The 23,138-nt window shown below is 44.9% G+C and overlaps 1 protein-coding gene and 1 long non-coding RNA gene across 3 annotated transcripts in view; one reads left to right on the plus strand and one right to left on the minus strand.

Annotated features, from left to right (window-relative positions):
* Window positions 1-23,138, minus strand: part of LOC102654745 — a 70,356-nt gene that overhangs the window by 13,560 nt on the left and 33,658 nt on the right. The window lies entirely within an intron of this gene.
* Window positions 1,831-21,310, plus strand: LOC107964334. Its single transcript, XR_001702794.2, has 2 exons — window positions 1,831-1,879; window positions 20,738-21,310. It is a non-coding gene; the product is annotated as an uncharacterized LOC107964334 (long non-coding RNA).

The raw sequence follows: 23,138 nt of genomic DNA on the forward strand, positions 1-23,138 counted from the left end.
AATACTTTGTTACAATCTTTTAATTTTGTATAGAATGTTCATTGCACGAAAATTAAACATATAGAATAATGAAGATTCGAGATGACTTGAAGTTTGAATTATTCTTATACGAATTTCTTATTCGAAAGAGGAAAAAGGGGAGGAGGATGGATTCTTGCGTTCTCGAATTCTTGGGAAAAAGTTGCTCGGCATAAAGTGCACGGTAAGGATAAACGATGCCACGCCATTCGAGTGCATGTCTCGAGATCTTTGTACCAAGGCATCCACCAGGATGGGCGGAGCACGTAGCAAGGACTTTGCATACTCGATGAGCACTCGAGGTGGAGGCGGTGATGCTGTTTGCATACGGTCACGGTGGTGCAGCCTCTCCATTGGTCCAGAAACATCTCGCTGCATCTCCCTACCTCGCACTCTTTCGCTCCCACTACCTCTCCTCCCCATTTGATGCATCTCGTCGTCTTAGTCCACCGCACTCGCGACTCGTCGTCCGGCTAGCAAAGGGTTTAACCCACTTTCGAACCGTCCGAATTGTTTTCAATTCGTTCAATTTCGTATTATTAATATCTCAAATCACGCTTCCCTTGTTTCATCGAATTTTTTATTCAATATCACAATTTTATTAGTTTTTATAAAAGTGGAACTTGTATATTAATGATCCATCCATTCTCTTTCTTTTTAGAAATAAATTAAACCTTGCACATTTACAATATAACATCCGTGTCTTCTTCCTTTCAATAAATTAATAGATACATTCATTCTTTGATCTATCTCTAAAGGATAAATTTTTCTCTACAGAAAAATGAAATTTTGGAATCCGTTTATTATTAATCTCCGTTTGAAAATTAACCTTTTATCTCGTAATTATGGAAATAATCTGGAAAGGGACAGAGGACAGTATCGATGTTTGCTCGCGATCGGCTCGAGGCCATCGCGGGTTCGATAACATGTCATCGAAACGAGGCGAGCGTGGAGAAGGTGGGAGATAAATACGAAATCGATGATAAACTGGCCGGTCTGTAGGCGGGCTCGAGGTAGGGATAGAACGACACCTCCTTAGAGCCGGAATAGCCCCGTCGTATATACACCCGGCCTATCGTAGCTCGTACGGGTTCTCAAGCTACTTTTTGCTTCCCACGGTTCTGGTCCTCCGCTCTCGCAGCCTCCGCGATTCCAGCATTCCGCCGCGCGAATCGCCACGCGTTTTCCGCACAATCTTCCTCGAGTTGTACGAGTTGCACGACGGATTCCATCGGTCGCCGCAATTACAATTTTGCATGAGGCAATCGATTTTTCCCCGACCGAGATTTGAAAGTTAATACCCGCTTTTTACCCGACCGTTTTCAACGTCGTTTCGTTGTAAGTCGTTGATGCATCGATATTTTACGCTCTTCCACTTACGTGACCATTATTCTTCTGAAAACGGGATTTGAAAGTTGATCGAAACCTTTTCTTTTTTTCCTTCTCCTCTGACGGCACGGTTTCATTTTATTATTACGCCGCGTCTCGAATGGGAATAATTATTCTTCTAAAATGAGATTCGAAAGTTTTACTCGTTTTTTCTTTATGCACGCAATTTTTTATAAATACAAATATTCCGTTTCGGGATCAATTTTTCTTCTTCGACCCCCCTTTTCAATATTATCCGCGTATATTTTATCGTTAGAATATATACGTTTTGTATTTATGTATAATAATAAGTCGATATTATTGTAATGTATTGTTACGAGCGTCGAAACGTTATGCGTAATAAGTCACAATGTAAACCGTGGCGGAGGCAAGAAACGATAACATCGATTCGTCATTGATACCGTAAACACAATACGAGTCGTGTATCGAACGTGGAACGGAACGCACGTGTTACTCTTCGCTCCTCTCGAAGGTAATATATTATTTAAATTATTTTATATTAATTTTGCGTATTAATAATTACAATTTTTACAATATATTGTTATACACGCATAAATTTTAACAATATACGCGTGTATAAGTAATATATCGTAGAGAAAACGAGCTTTCTTTATCGTTAAATCGTCATTCGTTAATTATATCGTACGAATATTTAACAAATAAATTTAGCACGTTTATTCTTCATAAATAATATACATCCCCGCTCGAAAACGTTAATATTTGTCAAAAAACACTTAAAACTATTTCCAATAATATATCTATAATATATTTTTCTTCCTATTTTTTTATTATTACAATTATTACAATATATTGTTATATATTTTAACAATATACGCGTGTATAAGTAATATATCGTAGAAAAAACGAGCTTCATTTATCGTTAAATCGTCATTCGTTAATTATATCGTACGAATATTACACAAATAACATTTAACAAATAAATTTAGCACGTTTATTCTTCATAAATAATATACATCTCTGCTCGAAAACGTTAATATTTGACTAAAAAATACTTGTAAACTTTAAACTATTTCCAATAATATATCGATATATATATTTTTCTTCCTCCTCCACTACAAATCAATTTTTTGAAACTATCGATTTTCGAGCGGATGTCGATACAATCACTGTGTATTTTTTTCCAAACATTCTTACATATCCCTCTATCGAATTTTCGAAGCTTTATAGCTTTATAAAACTCTGATTAATTTTGCCGAAATAAATACGAGACGGCGGAGAAGAAGGGGAGGGCAGAGAAGAGGCGCAAGAAAGAGGCAGCTTGTTCCCAAGTACACGTCGCGGACAGTATTCCGAGATGTATTAAGGAGCGAGAGAACCGCTTCCTGTAGTTTGTCATTCGCTCCTGGAATCTATCGCTTTCTCTCGGCGTCCCACAGCGCGAAACGAAACAGCGAAAATATAAACCTCGAGCTTCCACGAATCGTGTACACGTTTTACCCGCGCCAAGGTGAGCCGATTCTTTCCACGAAAAACCTCTAAATGATAACAAAGAGCACATGTTCATCGATACACACAAGAATATAAATAAACCGAGAAAATGGAGTCTCTTAAATTCAATTTAATTAAAATTCGCCTCGACTCTCGGATATATTTTTTTCCATATCGAAGATCCTTCTTACTACGAAGAAAATATTCATCGATCAAGGAAAAATCTACGAGCAGAAAATCCGGATAATGAAGTCATCTCCAGAAGCTAAACCAACTTATATATATATATATATAAGCTTGATATAAGGAGCCAGCTCGAGAAGCTTAATAAGCCCGAGGTAAGAGAGGCCCACGCGCGAGCAGCCCCCCTTCCCACCCCCAATAAATCCGGCGATCTCCTGCAAAAATGTCTCGCCGTTGTTGCGTATCCACGTTTTTCCTCCATTAAAATATTTGCATTCCCCCGACGATCCTTATCTTCCTTCTCCAAGTTAAATTACGAGCGTATCATCGAATCGATTCGCATTATTCGACGAGGGTTCAACGGCCCCTTTCCCTCTCCCTTTCTCTCTCTCTCTCTCTCTGTCTGTCCAGCTTCGTAATTCTCCAGGAATAAGACGAGCGGACGAAAAAACAGAGACGAACGACAGTGGTGGTGGTGGTGGTGGTGGTGGTGGTGGTGGATATAGTCTGGAGAGAAGAAGGGAGGAAGGGCGAGTGTGGGGCACCGCTAGGCGAAAAAACGACCCCGACCGCTCGGGCCCGTTTGCCTTACAATTAGGGGAGACCCACGAGTCTACGGGACATATTAAATAATTTATAATTGTTTTGCCCGCCACGGTGATACACGTCGGCGAGTCGTTTACACAGCGAGCTACAGCCGGCCTTTTTGCCATCCACGGATCCACCCGACCTGGCAGAGCTTTGACAATGATAGATGGCCCGATCCGCGATTATGAAGTCACGATCGCGTTATCGCGGTGCACGCCCAACTCGGAGGCAATCCTCTCCCAGAGATATCCGAGTGAATCGTTTCACCAGGCTTCTACCATTTCGGGAAAGTTTCGTATTCTTCGATACGCAGATTCGATTAATTGATTCGACGTAGATATAGTGTATAGTGTTTATATGGAAAAGTATTTGTTTGTTATTCGTTTGGTGTGTCTTATCGAGGTGAGTGAAGAAGAGATAGGCTCCTCTCTCGAATTTCATTATTAAAATTAATTATTCGAGAATATTAGCGTTCTCGTTGGAGAACTAAGAGAAATTCGAGGGGGATTTGTCATATTTCCACCGTTGCATTGTATTCGAGATCGAATCTCGTTTCTGGTCACGTGCGGAGAGACAGTCGTGGCCTTTATCGACATGGTGGAATAGAGTTTATTAGGGAAAGCGCATAAATAACGATCTAGTTTAGACTGGACTTTTTTCTTTTGCGGGAGCTTTTCAAATGTCACAGGAAACGTATGCCTGTGAAAACGAGCGGGTTCCGGGAGGGGGGCGCGGGATTATATTCAGGTCGGATCACAGCCACCGGTTCATAAATCAGGGGCATTTACCGTTCACGTGGTCGGTTGCCACGGTTTCACCACGGTTTTATTACGTCAACCGTTGCTTTTCTGGCGGCGGCCAGAAACGTATTGTCACGAAATTATCCAATATTCTCTTCGTCCAAATTCATCGTATCCAAATTTTCGTACAAATTGTACTCCAATGTCGTTTCAAAATTTCAAAACGTATCTAATATCCATTATTATTCTCATTCACAGGAGAATCCTCGAACGAATCCACGATTAACTCCGACGAGTGATCGGAGGTTTGTATCGGGCCATTCATCGATCCTGTCGCCCTTATTTCACGTCGTCGCCGCTCTACTTATTTGTTTGCCGCATTCGTGTGTGCGTGCGTGTACGCGGGAAGAGGCGACACCAACTAAAATTCCACCGGCGTGTCCATCCATACATATCGATGAGAGAGAGAGAGAGAGAGAGAGGGGGAGCGATCTGAGCGGGATGGTGTCGCCGGTACAAGGTAAAAGATGTGTCCAGCCGGGATGCGAGGGGCAAGAAGGACCGATCTGTTCGCGCAAGAAGGACCATAGGGATTGCGGAGCAGCTGACTGACTCCTTGCGTCAAGGATGACGTATGGCTACGTAGTCTTCCTGCTGCCGGCCCTTCTTCTCGCCCCCGTTTCCGCAAAAAAATCCCTCTCCAATCCCCTCCCAACCACCGCGGTAACGCTCGGTTTACGGTTTGCGTTTTAATTACGCGTTCCAACGTTTTTCTTCAACGAGCTCGAGAAACTAAAGTATTCGCGAAAGTTATCGTTAATCGATCGGGAGAATTTCTTTTGAATGGGAAAAATCAATTTAACGACTCGAAATTGATTTATTCCGAGGGAATATGAAAATCGAATATTTGAATCGATACGATCTAAAAATCTACGGTGTCGAAAAGAAATCGAAAAGTTTTCCGCGATAAAGCTTGGTAGAGATCGGTAAATGCGCCGTGCACGGCGGGGAACAGAAGGCCGCGTCATGTACGAGTTTCCAGATCCAGAGTGAGCCAGCACTCTGCGAGATCGGGGCTCGGCGAGATCGTAAAATTATGCAGCAGCTAGCATCGGAGCGGAGGGGACACCTGACAACAACCCGTTTAACCTCGCGGTCGCCTCTCATTTATGACAAAAAGAGAAGCTTAGTTACCAGCAGTATGGCGTTCACGGGTTATTAAAGATGGCGGCTGCCGTGGTACAAGCGCGGACCCGTTTCGCGAAATCGGTGTTCGAACGTTCGACTTCTTTTTTCCCCCCCCTTCGAATGATAAATATAGATAAGAGGCGGGCAGATAATAGGGCAAGATTTGCAAGGAATTCGAGTCGAGAAAGTAACTGTATTTGACGATACATAGATAGATGGATATTATGGAATTTTAATGGATTCGATAACTTTATTGCCGAATTAAACGATATATAATCGTTTTTCAGAGCATTTATTTGTTAAAAATTGATTGAAAAATTTATTTCTTCTAAACTAATTAAAAATACTTGTACGCGATTTTCTAATTTTTCTCCTCCACTCTCGACCAAGTATCCAAGGTGGAAAGTGGAGTCGGATATTTCCTTGCGATTCGCGTCCTCGTATCTCGCTTCGATTCGTCTCGAAGCAAGCATGGCGGATAGACAGACGCGCGTGAATAAAGAACAACGGTGGAATAAAGAAAGAAAGGAAAGAAAGTGGCAGAGAAGAGGGGGCGGTATTCGGTTGGAACTCGTGCCTCGCGTTCCATCCGACGTCTCGTCTCGTCGAAACGCATGCACGTCCGACGTCGGACGTCCGATGTATATAATTTATGAAGTATCTGCATTCCCGGCAATGATAAATCAACCCGCCACCCTGCTGGAACCGCGGGCATTTGAGGCTCGGCCCGAGGGAAACACCTTCTTCTTTCGAAACTTTCCGTCTTTCTTTCCATTTCGTTCTCAGATTAGTCGAATTTTCGAACCCCCTCCCTCCACCCTTTCCTTTGACGTATCAAACAACTCTAGTAGATTCTTATAGTCATCAGATTCTTTATACTCGAGTATAGTAATTTTTTTTTTTTTTTTAATTCGAATTGGGAAAGTTTCGCGCTCGGTTAAAATTTCCCACGGTTTCTTTAATTTATGTATCCCGGCGTGGCGATTATACGCGATTTAGCGACTGTTTATGGGCCTGTCAAGTTTTCAAGGAATCGAGATCATTATCATTGTGAAATGGCAATTAAAAGAGAGAGAGGGAGAGAGAGAGACTTGGAATGGAAAAACTGGTGCAAGGGTTGGGAATATTCAAAGAGGCTGGTTTTCATGGGAAGTTTCTTCCCTCCCCTTTGAATTTCCACTTCGAATCCGCTCGAGGATTGGAACCAGTCGCCGTATATAAATATCGACAATTTGTCCCGTCGCCTTTGCTTACGCAATCAGCCTGCGAGGTCGTGAACCTGTTACGAATCCTATCGATCGAAAAGAATCCTATTGATCCCCAAGATCGTAGTATTTAAGAGGAGAATCTATCCATCCAAGTTTCTCCAAAAAAGGGCGTGGCAATCAAAAACGAGCGCTCGAGTTTCCAGGTAACGAGTGGATCCGAGTGGCTGCGAATCTCGTGGTGGAAAGAAACGGAAGATCGTAGATCGCCAAGGATGATGATGATGCTGCTGCTGCTGCTGCTGCTACTACCCGGCGCAATGGCTGCCGGTATAATTGAGCTACAAATTCCACGGTGATCAACCGGTCGCGCTCCGTCTCATACGAAATCAGACGGGACGGGACGGGACGGGACGAGACGATCCCGATGGCGGCCGTGTAACAACAATCGGTGGCTCGGTCCACGGATCGAGGGGATACCCGCCGATTCAAACGAACCGCCGTCGCGGCATTCCACGGCCGCAAAAACCGGGCACATGCGTGGTCACGTACGCCAGCGCAACGCCGCGCAACAACGTGCACCTGATACGTATTCATACGATTCGCTCGGTTTTCGAAAGAATCGAGAGGGTTGTTGGGATCTCCGATTTTTCGAAAAATCATTCATGGGAAAAAGGGAGAGAGCTATAGGCGGGAAGAGTCTCTGATTCTCTTCGAGAAGAGAGTCGATGTAACAATAGAACAATTTTAATGATCGACGTTGAATTAAAGATCGGTTTACTATTCGATCTCCGTGAGATCCATTTGGAAAATTTCGACGGGCGTCTAATATCCTCGATTTACTTACTCTCGATTATCGTTTCTTCTGCGAAGATAGTTTCTTTCGAATGTCTTGATTGAAACGTCAGATAATCCAGAGGCTCTCCACCGCACGAGCCTCGAAGAGGAGAGGATACGCTTATTATCGGCGGCGATCTCTCTCGACGTGAATTTCGATCGATCGACGAAATAAATGTTAACGCTTCCCTTTTCATCCTTTGGAAAAAATGAATGGCGGATTATAAGAGGAGGAGGAGGAGGAGGAGGAGGAAGATGATGGAAGAGGGCGGTGCACGGGGGAGAGGGAGGAGAGCTAGGCGAGGCGAGGAGCCCGATACGGGCATTTCTGCCGCCACTGAATCAAAGACTTCTCGTGAAAATGCCAGGCATAGCGACGAATCCAGGGACTCGTCGATGTCGTGCGGCAGCGCATCTCGTGTGCGGACGTCCTCCCCGGGAGGAGGACGCCTCTCCTCTCCGGTTGCAACCTCTCCTCCGCGTGTGCACACCGGCCCTGGACCGGCCAGCCATGAGTGAGTTGAGTTGATACGATTGTTTTTACGGGCGCACCCAGTAAGCAAGAAACTGTCCTTCGTCCAGTGACACTCACCGCTCCCTTCTTTTAAATCTCGTCGAAGAGGATCGATGATTAAAGATCTCTTTCTTTTATATTTTTCCAGCCACGAACAATCGAATATTTACATTGATTCTTATTTGAGATCCTATTCTCGTGAAGAGAGGATTCTAAACGTTCTAACTTTCGAATTTCGAAGCGGGGATATTCCTCCTTACATCTCGGACAAAAGTCGGATAAAATAAAAAGAAGAGGATAGAGGAGGGCGTAGAGGATCGAGCGAAAGAAAATTTCTTTCAAAAATCGCGACGAGTATCCCTCAGGTATCGGATTAACTCGACCAGTGAACACCACTGCGATCAAGTTGGCGGGAACGCAGCTGCCGCTCAGCCGCCGTTGGACAACTTTGAGTGGTTCGTTGTCTTCTTGAATTGCATTCACATATTTATGCGCGCTACGTAATGTCTTTGATCCCCGGTTCCCGCGCCCGTCGTCTATTCCAAAATCGATCCCCCTTCCCGTTGATAACCCGAACTCGATCATTCCAACCACCGCGTCTTTCCACCGCGAAAGAGAAGAAGCAAAAGCATCATACACCACGCTCCTCCTTTTGGCAATCGCGACGACATCGTGGCCTGGTTGAAACGTACATCGATTTCTCGTATCGAATCTCGATCGATACACACACACGCGTGTATATATATATCTCTCTCTCTGCTTGGAAAGTTATAGCGGACAAACCCGGTCGTAATTCCTCGGCCGACAGCCGAGTTCCACCTTCGATATATCTCGATATATCCACGGCTTGGCCGAATCGTCATCCACCTACCTAGTTATAGAAGGCGCATAGAATCGCGGGGGGGGAGGAGGGAGAGAGGGGCCCTCCCTCTGCGCAGAAGAAGCGACGGAGGCCAGAAACCCAGGTGCGAACGGAATGCAGTCCAATCCATTCGTGGAATCCGATCTTGCTTTAGTAAATCCCAACCGGTGGAAAAAGCACGCGGAATAATGCGGTTCCGCGACGAGGCAAAGAGCGGCGGGGAAACACGAAATTTCGTCGGTTTTGAGGGGGGGCGAGAGAGAGAGAGAGAGGAGGATGTCGTTTCGTCGCGGATCGAGGAGGAATAAAGGCAGAGGAAGGAGAGAGAGGGTTTTTGCAGAGGGGGAGTGCGACTGATGATTCTTATTAATGACCTTGTTTCCTTCCTTAATCCACTTCCAATAGAAAATGTTGTTCTGATGTCGATACGAGGGACACGTTAAAATAATTTAATCGGCTTGTTATTAAAATTTATCGATCGATTTATCGATGGATTAATTATTCGATTTAAGAATTGGAAAGATGGTAGTCCAATTTTCCATTCCCTTCCACAAATCTTCTTTTTCTCCTTTTTTTTTTACCTACTAGATCACCAATAATCCCAAGCCTCTAAACCTCAACCATAACTTCCTCCAACCTTATACAGCGCAGAAACGATTCCAAGCTTTAGTCTTTATCGAATGCCTCTCAACGTAGAAGGATATATAACCGTCTCGAAAAGAAGAGAGAGAGAAGAAAAAAGAAACGCGCTGAAAACGAAGCAGGGCGCAGGAATGCCAGGAATCGGTATTACTTAGGGGAGGAGGGGAAATAATATAGGCCGCAATGTTTATCGCGATCGCGTTCGTTCCTTTAACAGAGAACTTAGCGGCCTCGCCTAAAACGTGCATCGCCTCGAGTTCCATCGACGGTGGAGCGCGGGACGACAGGCCGTCGTCGACGATGGATTCATGACACCGGTCGGGCAGGCAGGGCATTAAGATTTTTCCCGGAAGAGAGGTGTATAATCGCGGTCCGCGGCCGAGAGGCGAGAAGAAAAATGGCGCGTTCGCGATTTCCCCTCGTCCATCACCGTCTCTCTCTCTCGCCCTCCCCCTCCAGCGTACGTTTCAACGGTCCCAAGGATGGGACTGTCGGCTCGCATACCGTACAACGCGGACAATTTGTAACCGGGCCTGGTAAAAAGCGACCAATTAAGAGAAACTCGGCTTGGACAGGGCGGATCCGCTTCTGTCCCCTACCTCTCTCTCTCTCTCTCTCTCTCTTTCCGTCGTCGAGAGATGGTTTTTTTCGCGGTGGAAACGCTCCCTCCCGCTTTAATATACGGGGCCGCGTTTAGACAGGTGCGGTAGAATCGTGGCCGGCTGTGTATAACCCTTGGCGCGCGAATTATACTGTCACGCCGCGTTAACGTCACCCATTTTCTGCGGACCGTTCGTCCACGCTTGGTTACGGGGTCGCTAATGAGCCGCGGCTCCCTCGCACTCTCGCACACACACACACACACACACACGCGCACAGGCTTCGTTAAATTTCACGATCGTAAAAATGACGACTTCATGCGTTCGCCTTCTGTTTTTGCCGCGACGAGACCGACAGTTGCCGGTTTCCCAGTTTACGGATGACGGGGATACTATTACGTTTTCAATATCGATCTTCTTTCTTCTTTCTCGTTTCTTTTCTTTTCTTTTTTTGGGGAGGGGGGAGATTATTTAGGAATAGAGAAATCATCGTGACGATTCGAAAAGCGTAATAAGTAATTGGGGATCAATTAGACAAGAAAGGAACGCGGAGAAATATGTAGTTTCGTCGAGGTGATTATTATTATAAAAGAGATATCTGGAATCAGGTGTTGTGAAACAAGGTTCGGTTCAAGGTTTGAGAAGGAGTAAAGGGTCAGGGTGTCGCTCGACGACGTTTTATTTTAGCGATGCGCGCATTTGCATGGTGCAATATCGTACGTTCTTAGGCGGCCAATTACGCGAGTCGATTCTGGGACCGATAGGAAGGCGAGCCGAGGGGCCCCACCGAACGAGAGACGCCGCACGAGCGTCCCTCTCCCTCCCTCCTCCTCCACCACCACTTCTTCTTCTCGCCCTTCCGCCCCGTTTCATGATACATTGCGAACGCGCACGCTAGCCCACCGAGCGCTGCTCCATATGTTCTCCCTTCGGTTTCTCGATTCGAACCAAGGAGGAAAGGTTAAACGCGGGATCGGTGCTGGCTTCGCCGATTTTCATTCCGTGCAGAATAAAGTAAATTCAAGATGAATTTATCCTCGAACGATTCGTAAACGTGAACTGGATGGAAATAATGAAATAATGTTCCCTAGGAAAATTTATTTCGAGGATCTTGACCGTTTGTTTCGAATAAAATTCGCGGTCGAGGAACAAGGATTAATTACGCGGAATAGCAGGGTATGATATTTAAATGCCTGTGTGTGTGTATGAGCGCGGATGAGCTTATCGATAGGAGTAGAGGAGAAAACGATACTACGTTTCATAATCTTGGGCGCAGACAATGGGCCAGTTGGTAACGAGCGAGCTATCGTTAGCATAGCCAGGAAGCACGAATTTCGCGGCGCACGCGAGTACACAGGAGCAATTATATAGATCGTATAAAAATGTATATAATTATTCCACTTATCCGACCATCTCGATTCTATATCTCAGAGAACGATCCGCGAGATCTTTAGGCTTGAACGGCGATCGTGTGGGCTCGAGACAGGGAGAAGGAGGAGGAGGAGGAAGAGGAGGAGGAGGAGGAGGTTCGTTAATTAAACGTGAACGATTGTGTATCGTTGCTGGGGATGCGATTCGAAATTGCGAAGATAGAGAATCGATTAATTCGTGAATAATTCTGTACGCAAAATATGAACAAAGAATCAATACGAATATTTTTGATGTATAATTCAGACGAGAGAATCTTAAAGATTTCGTAATAAAAAAATAATAATCGAGGAAGTCGTGATGAATAATTCTGCGCTTGAAAGTTAAAACGAAAGCAGACGGATAAAAAAGAAAAGGATGCAGCACATTGTTTGAATTTACATTGTTCCTCTCTTTACAAAGGATGTAACGAGTAAAAGTAATTCCAAATATAAAGGAGGATAGGATGCATGAATAATAATACAGAATTAGACGCTTCGGTAGATAGAAAAAAAAAAAAAAAGAAAAAGGAAAAAGAAAAGAAAAAGGACGAAGCATCGACGAGGAAAGGAAGAGAGGAATAATAATAATAATAAAAGAAGAGGAGTTTTTAGAAGAGGAGAAGGGAAAAAAAGGAAGGTATCCTGTGAGATAATGGACATTAAGGAGCAGGAAGCGCAATTTTCGTGGCGCACGCGAGGCCCCGAGGCACACAGTATTTAAACAGTATAGAATATGTACATATCGCGAAAAGAATTGGTATCGTTCCCTGTTCTGCTTCATGAATAGAAAACGTATCCATTTCGCGATGTTAAATATCCTCGTCGCTGCTCGAAACCCTCGGAGTTAATCTATACTTTGCTTGGAAACGGCGCACGGAAGCGTCGCCATAATTATTTTTTGTACGAACGCGTAAGTGTGCAATTATTACATATGAACGCGCTGTAAATATTTATGACGTATGTAGACGAGCAATTCTCTCTCGTTGATGAGTGTAACTGTACGGCTGTTTCGTTCGACTCGACTCGACTCGACTCGGCAAACCACTATATAATCCCTGAATCTCTCGAATTTACAAATTGAATTTGCACCGATTCGAATTATTTTCTTTCCATTTTATAATTATAAAAATTATTTAATACAAAATTTCGACCGATCATTCCCTCTCCACGCAGGACAATACACTCTTCTCTCTGTGTCATTCGCATTATACGTCCCCCCCATCCTCCCCAGATCCCTCCAGATGCGGCGTGGAAACTCTCCTCGAGGCGTATGCACGAGCGGATCTAGAATCGCTATTGCAGTCAACGAGGTGCTTACCGTTTCGCAGCGGGAGTAAACGGTCTGCTTAAGGCACAAAGTACGACCAAAGCGTACACGGAGGGGTGAACGAGTAGAACGTAACGCGTAGATAAGATCCTCCGCGAGCGAGCAAAAGAGGAGGAGGAGGAGGAGTGGAAGGGCCGAGCGCACGGGGACGTGTGACCGGGGGAAGAGAGATAAAGGGAGGGGGAGGTGGGTCACGGAGGTGGAGGCGAAACGTATGCAGGAACAACTAACGCAAGGCCCCTAACGTTAACCCTCGATTCCTCCGCGGGTGTAATTGGCCGAGGAGATGCTATCTTGGCCCTGGATCGAGATCCTCGCACCCGCGTTCTGCGCACACGTTTGCCCGCATCGCACGTTTACGCGTTTTCGCGGATAGATCTGTCGATCGCCATCTATCTATTTTTTTTCCCTTTTTTTCCCTTTCCCTTTTCACGAGGGATTTAAGGGTGCTCGCGTGCCTCACCGCTTCCAAGCATTGTGTTTCGTTCGATTTTCTGAAAAGTTCTGAGATTTTAAAAAATTCTCGCTCGAGATGGATTCAAATTTATCATTGGAAAATGTTCAGGAACGGATCGTGATCGTAAGAAGCTTGTTTCGAGAAAAGGAAAGAAAGGGGGAAAAGTTATCCTATAATAGCAGAGATCGAAGAGGAGAAATATTGGAGAGTGGCGGCGAAAGTCGTAACCGCCTGAGATTCCCGATGCCACCCACCGGGTAAACCGATAGCGCGCACCGTCGTGTAGACAATAGTAATACCGGGCGTGCAATGGGTCAATGAGGTGCTTGTTATGGGGAACACGAAATACTTTGCATACCCCATAGATATTCATCGGCCTGGCTGGCGTGCGCTACGAGCGAGCGTGCCACGACATACGCCGGTGAAACTCAGGAAACGATCGCCTTTAGAAATGGAAACGGCCAATCGATATGCGCGCGGCCGCACAACACGCCGCCTCGCTATAACCATTATGGCATTATGAAATAGCCAGGGCCTTCCTCTCAGCCTTTCCCACGTGATTTCGTCATCGATCCAGTCGAAATTTCGAATTATCTTTCCACGCATTAACCAATCGATAATATTTTTTCTCCGAGATATTCAAGAATGGAGGGATTGATTTTAAAAAGTTAGAAAGGGAATCGATTACGAGATTACGAGATTAATTTTGAAAAATGGACGAAGCAAGGGAAGAGAGAGGGTGTTGGTAATAATAAAGAGGAAGAATAATTTCACACGCACGACCGTTGGATCCGGATCCAACGTTCCACACGTAGCGAGCGATAGAGTTAAGAAGGGATTCGAGTCCCACAGGTAGATGCAACCCCATATTACGAATGTTTGTCGATGCGCGATAAACGCACGCATCGTAATTATGCACGTAATTCACTTAATTTGACGTTTCTCCTTCGTTACACGGGGCCTGCGTGTTCCGAGGTAACGAACTTTATTGGTAAGAGACCGATTTATCGTTCTCCCCGATCTCACACGATTTCTGCCCCGCCGCGTGCTCGCCGTGTTTATACGGAGCGCCCGCGCATGCGCATGCGCGCCTCCACTCCGATTCGGTTCACACCGATTCGAACAGCCGATTTAGCCGGATCCCGGAGCTTCGATGACGGCTCGTTTCCCAACCGATTTACGATATCGAACTTTATCCCCCCCCGCCAGCGTGGAAATAAATGTCGCGGATCTCTCGCCTCCCCGATAGCGGATATCACGCGCGGACCGCGCGTGTGGGATCGGCATCCCCGATATCTTCGAATTTGAAATTTCATCGTGGAAGGAAATATACGGATCGTTATTTCGAACGTGGAGGAAAGGAAACGCGGGGAATACGAGATAAGGTAGAAATACGAGGCAACCGCGGATTTTTTTTTTTTAATTCGTAATGGATACGTTTAATTAAAAGATAAGGATATCGCGTTTTTTCCTCTCCGGTTTATTTGACGACGTTTCGTAAAAATAAGTAAATTTTCAATCGTGGCGAGAAACAAATTGAATTATTCGAATAATTTCCTATCTCTTTCTCTTTGCAAGATTTCCAAGCGAATCGGATCAGATCGGATTGGAAGGGTCATCAGAGGAAGGGAAGGGAGGCGTTTTAAAAATTTGAAATTGCATTGGAAAGTTTGGGGATATCACCTTTCACCTCCTCCATTCTTCTGCTTCGCGTCGCTTCTCTCTCTCTCTCTTTGAATTTTTCTTGGAAGTGAGTGATTTAACGTTTATTTATAATCGTTTATGGCAAAAAAAAAAAAAAGGAAGGGAAGGAAAAGAACGAAACGGCGCGCAACCTTTCGCCGTGAATTTCAATTTTGCGGAGGCGAGGATACGCGCGTCGAGCATCGAACCGATGCTATTACAATAACCACGCGTTACTCCTTTAACCAGGCTAAAGAGGATATCAAGATATAAGTCGGCTGCTTATACGCGCCAGATGAACACCCGATAAATATCGCGTTAACGTGGTGCTAAGAGGAAGTGTTATGCACTCGAATGAACTTTAATTTGCGATGCACCACTTCATGAACTTTAATGTCCGATCGCATCGCTGGGTTAGCCTGGTTAATTAATTTCGCTTTATTATATTATTATTATTATTTATTATTATTTATTATCCTCGTAATCGTAATCTTTGTTTGTATTACGTTCGATAAATCATGGATGATTATCGTAGGAAGAGGGAACTCCTTCTTTTCCTCGCTCGAAATTTTTATTTCCTCTCTCTCTCTCTCTTTTTTTCTGGGTTGTTTCTCGCTTTCACGAGTTTCGCCATTTCTAAATGTATTCAAATTTATGGCGCTTGCGTCCAATCGGAGAAACAAAAAAAGAGAGAAGGAAAGGAAAAAAAAAAAAAACAACATGCGGATAAATTCACGTATTCACCACGTTTGACACAATAAAGTTCTTGATAGATCCTCTTTCCAGGCAACCCAGCTATTTGGTATACAAGCTTGCCACTAATCGATTCGATCTTCGCCGCATTCGAGTCGTGCATCGACGATTTTACCAAGGCTCCCGCCCTTTTAGATTCTTTTACTTTTACTAGCGCGTGCACGCGTTGTACAAACGGTTATTTATTCAAGCATACCTTTTTTCCCCGCCGTGGAAAAACTCGTACGGAATTCGTCCGTAAAAATTTTACAACCTTTTCGAAAGGGGAGCGGGTTTTAATCTCGTTTAACGATGTTTGCGCGATTAAACGATTCGGAATTCGTTCTCGATTCTGCGAATTCGTGAGAGCGGATTAAAAATAAAGGTTCGAGAATTGTGGATGATATAAATTTAAGCGCTCTTCTCGTTCAATTTATTGGATTGAATAAGCGTTGACAAATTAATTTTCTTTAAACAGACAAATTCCTTTCAAAGAGAGATAAAAATTCTTCTAGATGGAATAAAAAGAATGTATACATGATAATTCGACGGTTGTCGAGAGCATTGCTCATCGATTTTCATGATGATTACTCGAAAATATAGTTGGAAAGAAACGACTTATTAATCTCTTATTATGTCGTAACACGTTTATCTTTTTCTTTTATGTAAAAATGGCTATGAATCGCAGATTCATATTACAACAGATACGACATTTCTAATGATCAACGACGATGATAAAGATTTAAGATATTGAAAGATCGCAATTTCCTTTGATGATCCTCGTCCGATTATGCAGCTTTTTCGACGGATTCGACACCGATATTACCGCGAAACAAGCAAGGATAAAAGCGAAATGGAGGGTTATTAGCATCGGGAATCCGTTATTTGCATAAACGGAGTTGATTCGAATCCGGAGTTTCGATATATTTGTGGAGGGATATTTCGGGAGAGCAATTTGGTTTCCAATTTGGGTCAAGATCCGATCTCTGGATGGGATAGAGAGAAGCTGCGGAATTGTATTTTCAAGAAATATTCATTCCTCGAATTTCTTTCTTTCCGCGTCTTCCTCTCCCTTCCCTCAATTTTCTAAATTTCTTTCGCACTTCCCTCCACTCGATTCAAGCGTAAGAATTTACGGGGAGACGGTTCTGAAATTGGCCCTGAAAGGGTCGATCATACTCCCAGGCGAAACGCGTTGCCTCGTGAACGCGGTTTACGTGATTTAATGGGAGCGTCGCCTGACCGGTACGGTACACGTTTCGAGAGGAGAATTCCTGTATGCAGGTGCACACGCTCGCTCACACGCGTCTACCTGGCCGGTTGGTTCGCTGACAAGCCGTTCCCGCGGGCAAAGTTCAATGCTAGGAGCTCCTTCTTGTTTTATGTACCGGATTACGTCTCGCCTCGCCTCGCCTCGCCTCTCCCTCGAGGTTCACGCGCGAACCTCTCTCTCTCTCTCTCTTCTTTCTTCGCGGAAAAACCGATTTCATTCAAAATAACTCCACCTTTCCAAGTTTAAATTAAACTTAAGAAAGTATAAACTCTCTTCTCTTCCCGTTTCTTTGATCATATGTACATTGATTCCACACTTTGCAAATTTTAATTTAGACATGATTATAAGTGTAATAATCTTGGTTTTTAGAATAACTCCACCTTTCCAAGTTTAAATTAAACTTAAGAAAGTATAAACTCTCTTCTCTTCCCGTTTCTTTGAATCATATGTACATTGATTCCATGTACACTTTGCAAATTTTGATTTAAGCACGGTGTAAGTGTAATAATCTTGGTTTTTAGAAATTTAAGGAAAATCGGCAGACGCTGGAAATTGGAGAGCATCGTATAGTCATCGAGATAGATATTTTGGTGGTGTGGCGTCCGTTACTTTCACCGTCGGAGGGAGATGGAAAGTATCGTGCTTGTATATCTCTCGATTCATGCAGGTATATATGATAACCGTGTGGCACGCGGGTGTTAACGCGACGGAGAACGTAGTAACGAGGATCGAATGGATTACACGTGCTCGTAATGACGTCCGAGTCTCATGGTAGTAGCCGACCGGTAGCCGACAGACGGGAGAATTGAAGCCTATCAGCGAGGAAGGAACGGTCCGAGACGTGGCTTGCGACGCGAGGTTAATAGAGATCGCGTCAGCCTCCGCGGCTCTCTGTACATGTATAATATTCCACGACACGAGGCGTCATGACCCGGGAAAGATATTCTTTAACTGTCCGGCTCCGGGGAAGAATATTCATTTCGTCGATCGTTTATTTTTCGTGGACGGCGGCGAGAGGATGGCGGATGATATTCCCTCTCTCTCTCTTCCTCTCGCGTTCCCCTCTCGTCTATTCTTCCCCCCGTCGGGCGGCAAACACAGGCCGGTTGATGACGCTGAGAGGTCCGCCGTTCGCGGGGATACGCGTTTCAGCTCGGCGATGGGCTGTGCTCGGCGGAGCGACGATCACCTCTCCACTCCACTCGATTCCTATCGATTCCTCGGTGACAAATTGCATTATGGCATCATCGAGGAAGGATACTCGGGGGGGGGGGGGGGGGGAGGAATCGAACCGTGAGATGATGTTTGCCAACCGCTTGACAACCGCGCAGCGGAGATTCATGCTCCTCGGACGTTTCGCAAACAGGGAAATAGGGAAATGATCGGGGCCGATTTATACGGCGAAAGAAATTGTTCTCTCGGTAGTTTGCCGTTTCGATCCACTCGTCTCTTCGTAAATAAATAAATTTATCACATAGCGATAGGATTATTATATACTACGTTTTCGTCCACTCCTTTCTTTATTCTTCTGCAACGTCTGTAGAATATTTATATTCGTTTCATCCTTATTTCTTCGGTAAATATTCGAGAGTTCGTTAATTTGCTATAAAATAGCAAGAGGAGATCGATTAGAATCGAAAGAGCGTATAATTTGTAAGCCGAGATTATTTAAAACACGAGACGAGACTCGATCAAGAAAGAAAATGCGTATTATATAGATAAAAGAATCCCTCAAGAATCCTCGTCACCTTTCCCGCGAATCCTTTACGCGTGAGGGGCGCGTAAAGGGATCGTTGGATCGGCGAGCATCGGGAACAAAGCCCGTTGTTATAAAAAAAGAAAAAAAAAAATTTCATAAACCTGTTCCAACCTGGGTAAAAGTTACTCGCTCGCGGAGAGAAAGAGAGAGAAAAAGGAAAAAGAGGGGGGGAAAAAAATGCCAAAAAACGTTCATATATCCACAGGAACTTTAACTCGGCTCGTAATTGAACGTTATCACGTTTTACGTTGGTTTTTATGAAAAGGAATTTCATCGTTCGTAGAAGGGGAGGGGAAAAGAGAGAGAGAGAGAGAAAAAAAAGAAGAAGAGGATGCAATTTCGCCCGTCCACGGTCACCGATAGAAGGTTTGTAGGCGTAATAAAGGTTTTTTACCGAAATTAAACGGAGTTCGTTACGATCTGTTGTTGCGCCGACGATCGCCTATCTCGTTGCTCGCGCCATCCCTTTCCCTCCGACGCCCTTTCTCTCTCCTCTCCCCTCCCCTTCCATGCCTCGCCTCGCCGCATTGCATCGCTCCCGAGCTCCAGCTTATTATCATTATTTCGCGATAAAGGTATGAAATAATCGAGAGACGTTCCTATACCTCCACACTTATCGAGAGAGGCCCCGAAGAAGAGGAGAGAGAACCGCGGGAAGAAGAATGGAAAAGGAGAATGGAAAGAGAAAGAGAGCGAGTTTATATATATCTAAGAAGCGGGTACGGGTTCGATGTTGATGCTGATACCTAATCGATCGAGATCCAATCGAATATTATGGCTAACGAGCTGTCACGCCTGCCTGAACACGATGCTGGAATCATCCTTCTCCCCTGGCAACCAGATCCTTCACCTCGGAGCCCAACCCCTCCTCCTCTCGCCGTTTCACCTGCTATTTGACAACAACAACGGGAAATTTATGCTACCGAGTGCAACGAAATATCTCTATCGGGATTGCTTTCTTCATAATTAATTTGCTACCACGCGGGATGTATGTTGCAAAGGAAACAAGGAAAGTATATATAATGTATAAATATTCTTTGTGGCGCGTCATCGTGGAATTTCGATTTGCAAAATAATTTGTGGAATAATAAACTCTTCAACAACTCTCCTTTTCCTATTTTAGACGGAGTTTCCACAAAATTAGTTCGTCCAATTTTTCTAAATTGTATCAATATAATATTCTACGCGTGTATATTTATAATTGAATGAAGAATGTTGATCGACGAAGGAAGATGGGGAACAGAATTCCATAAACGAGTGTTTATCCACTCGATCGGCGTTTCGAGAAATAGATCCATCGATGATCGCCGATGACGAGCGATGTCTCGAAGAGGTCGGACGGTTTTGCGGAAGGTTTTGCCCCGCGAAGAGGAGGAGGAGGAGGAGGAGGAAGGGGGAGAAGAAGAAGAAGAAACTGAACCGCGTACGCTTTTTAGCGGCGCGACTCGCACGACAAAAAGCCTTTCCAAGAATTTATTTACGAGTCGATTTGGAAGTTACTCGGCTGAGCCGGTGTTGTTTTGCGCCGCGACAGGGTGATTTGTATTCGACGCGTGTTACGTATGATGGACGAAAAAATACAGAGTCTAAGATGTGTTCGAGAGCAACGTCTTGTTATCGAGAATGAATTATGAACCTCGTTAGGGGACGTCTATTGGCAGTTATTCAAATATCGGTGGTTGCAGGATGTCGCCGAGAGATTTGACGTTTGACGAGCCACCGATAATAATTCCGTAATTCTGTTTTATTTATTCACCAATTAATTTATCGATTGGAATGATTTTTGGAATTCTTCGTCCAAAATTCCTTTATCGTTAAGCTACTTAATCTGTTGAAATGAATAAATAAATAACGCGTCTTAATAACGCGCGTTGCTGTTGCAGAGAGGCGGATGTTGTTCCATTATTCCGAGTCAAAAGCACTGTCAACCGATACAGTGGAAAGAAAATGGTAAACGAGCGATGGAGGTATGGTGGTAAAATTACAGTTTCCAGGAAGGTCGAAGATCTGCGCTAATTCTACGATAGAAAGTTCTTGCTTGCGTCAGTTCCGGATGCTGTAAAAGCAGAAACATCCACCACGCACACGTACACGTACACACACATAGAGGGAGCGGTGTTTATATATAACGAGGATTGTATCACCGATCCCTGGGTCATCCGTATACGGAGGAATATTACTGCCATTAATCAACGACAGACCGTCGCGGAGGTGACGACAGTCTGACAGTTCTTTTCTGCTCCACTCGCCTCTGGATTTTGCCTCGGATACCTCGCAGGGATCCAGGGATGGTGGCTGCACTTTGCAAGGAATGCCACGTGTTCCACGTGTGAAAGAGGCGAAGGATTCTCGAAAAAAGAGGAAAAAAAGGAAAAGAAGAAATCGTATCGTGGCATTGTATCGTGCCACGCTGGATATCTCAAAATGGGAATAAAACTGTCATCCTTCTCGATGGATCTCGACTTTAATTCCATCGATACTTCAAGGAGAGAATATTCCTTGAAAAGCTTGCTCCTTAAAAATTGATTTAAGAATATTATTTACTCCCCATCCATCCTTCTTTCGTACCATTAATTACTCAAATAATATTAAAACGTTCCTCCCCCCTTTCTCTCGTTTCAATTATCCATCCACGTCACTCGAGGTTCAACCCCTCCCCTCCCTGAATGAAACAACGAGAGGAGATCCATCCTCGCCTTAATCAGCCACGCGTCGAGCCTCTCGTTCGCCCCTCTAATTACGCGAGTCAGGGACGGCTTGGACCCCCAGGAGGGGGAGGGGGCTCGGTTGGCGGGAAAGACAAAAAGGGATCGGGGCCGGGTTCTTAGCCAGGCGAATGGCGGCGATTAATAAAAGCGGGAAAGCTACGAGGCGCGAAGCTACGAAGGATTTTCCAGTCACGTTCGCCACGGGCCAGAGTTAATTTACGAAATAAATAATATCTTCTTCTTTCGCGAGGGGGGGTGGGTGGATGGCGGGGGAGGCGGTTGCACCGAGAGCCAACCGAGGAGATACGGCTGGGGTTGGACGTCCACGGGGAGGGGGGGAGACTCATAAAGCTGCCTACGTGTCGAGCGTAATGAGAACCGGTGATTTTTCTTTCCGCGCCTGCGAATGTAAAAGAAAAATGAACGTCTTCCCTTCCTTCCTTCCTTCCTTCCTTCCTTCCTTCCTTCCTTTCGCCCTCTGCCCGCAGTATGCGACCGACGTTCACCCGTTTACTCGCGAGTGGGTGGTTGCGTGGGTGGTCCAGGCTGCCACCGATCCTACGGGTTCAATGTCTTTTTTTCTCTTCTTTCTTCGGATCAGAAACGGTATTCTCGGGATCGAATCAAGTGTATTAAAGTATATAACGAGATCGTAAGATGCACGTAGCGATTTAAGACGAATAATATTTGGAATTTCAGGTGAACGGAATATTCTGATGTTATATATTCCTCGTCCTCGAAACGTCTCGTTTCATAATGAAATTACACGCTGATCGATATCGTCCATATCGCGTGTTCTCGAGGCTGTGTATATCTATCGTATATATATATATATATATATATATATATATATATATATATATATATATATATATATATACAAGGAGGGTGGACAAAAGCATGGACGTGAACTACGCGACAAAGTAACGCACGCTATACCACCTACATAGGTATCGGAAAATCAATTTTTATCAAAAGGATATATACGGTGTGCACCGGACTTTTGGAATCCTAAAAGAGGCGCGTACCACCAAGACCTTCTCTCTCTCTCTCTCCCACCCCTTCTCTATATCTAATACCCGGGGCATATACACGGCCATCATTTTTATAGCGGCAATTTCATTTGAGCCTCGATTCATGCAGTGGTTTCTGATGAGCGAGCCAAAGCAACCTCTCCTCTCCTCTCCTCTCCACGGAGGGGAGTACCAACCCTGGGCTGCGACGCCATCTTTTCATTAAAACGGTTCATCTGTGAGCCGCGTCGGGGCGCTGCCCTCCCCCTCTTTTTCCGCACGGGAGAGGAAAGGGAGAGAGAGGGTTGGGGATGAAGAGGAAGGGAAGAATGGACGGAGACGTAGCAGTCCTCCGACACTCTGAACCGAAACGACAGACAGCGAGGAGGGGAGGGAGATGCTGCCCCCCTTTGCCAAGTTTTCCATCGTTTCATATCTCAACTTGGCCTCTCCCTCCCCTTCGTCTTTCCCTTCCTCCGCTTACCTCCTCCCCTCCCCGTCCACGGAACTGGCCAGGCGTGCTCTGATTAATGCCCCCGCTAATAACGTCTTCTTCTTCTTCT

The sequence above is a fragment of the Apis mellifera genome, linkage group LG4 (assembly GCF_003254395.2).
Source record: "Apis mellifera strain DH4 linkage group LG4, Amel_HAv3.1, whole genome shotgun sequence".
NCBI classification, from domain to species: domain Eukaryota; kingdom Metazoa; phylum Arthropoda; class Insecta; order Hymenoptera; family Apidae; genus Apis; species Apis mellifera.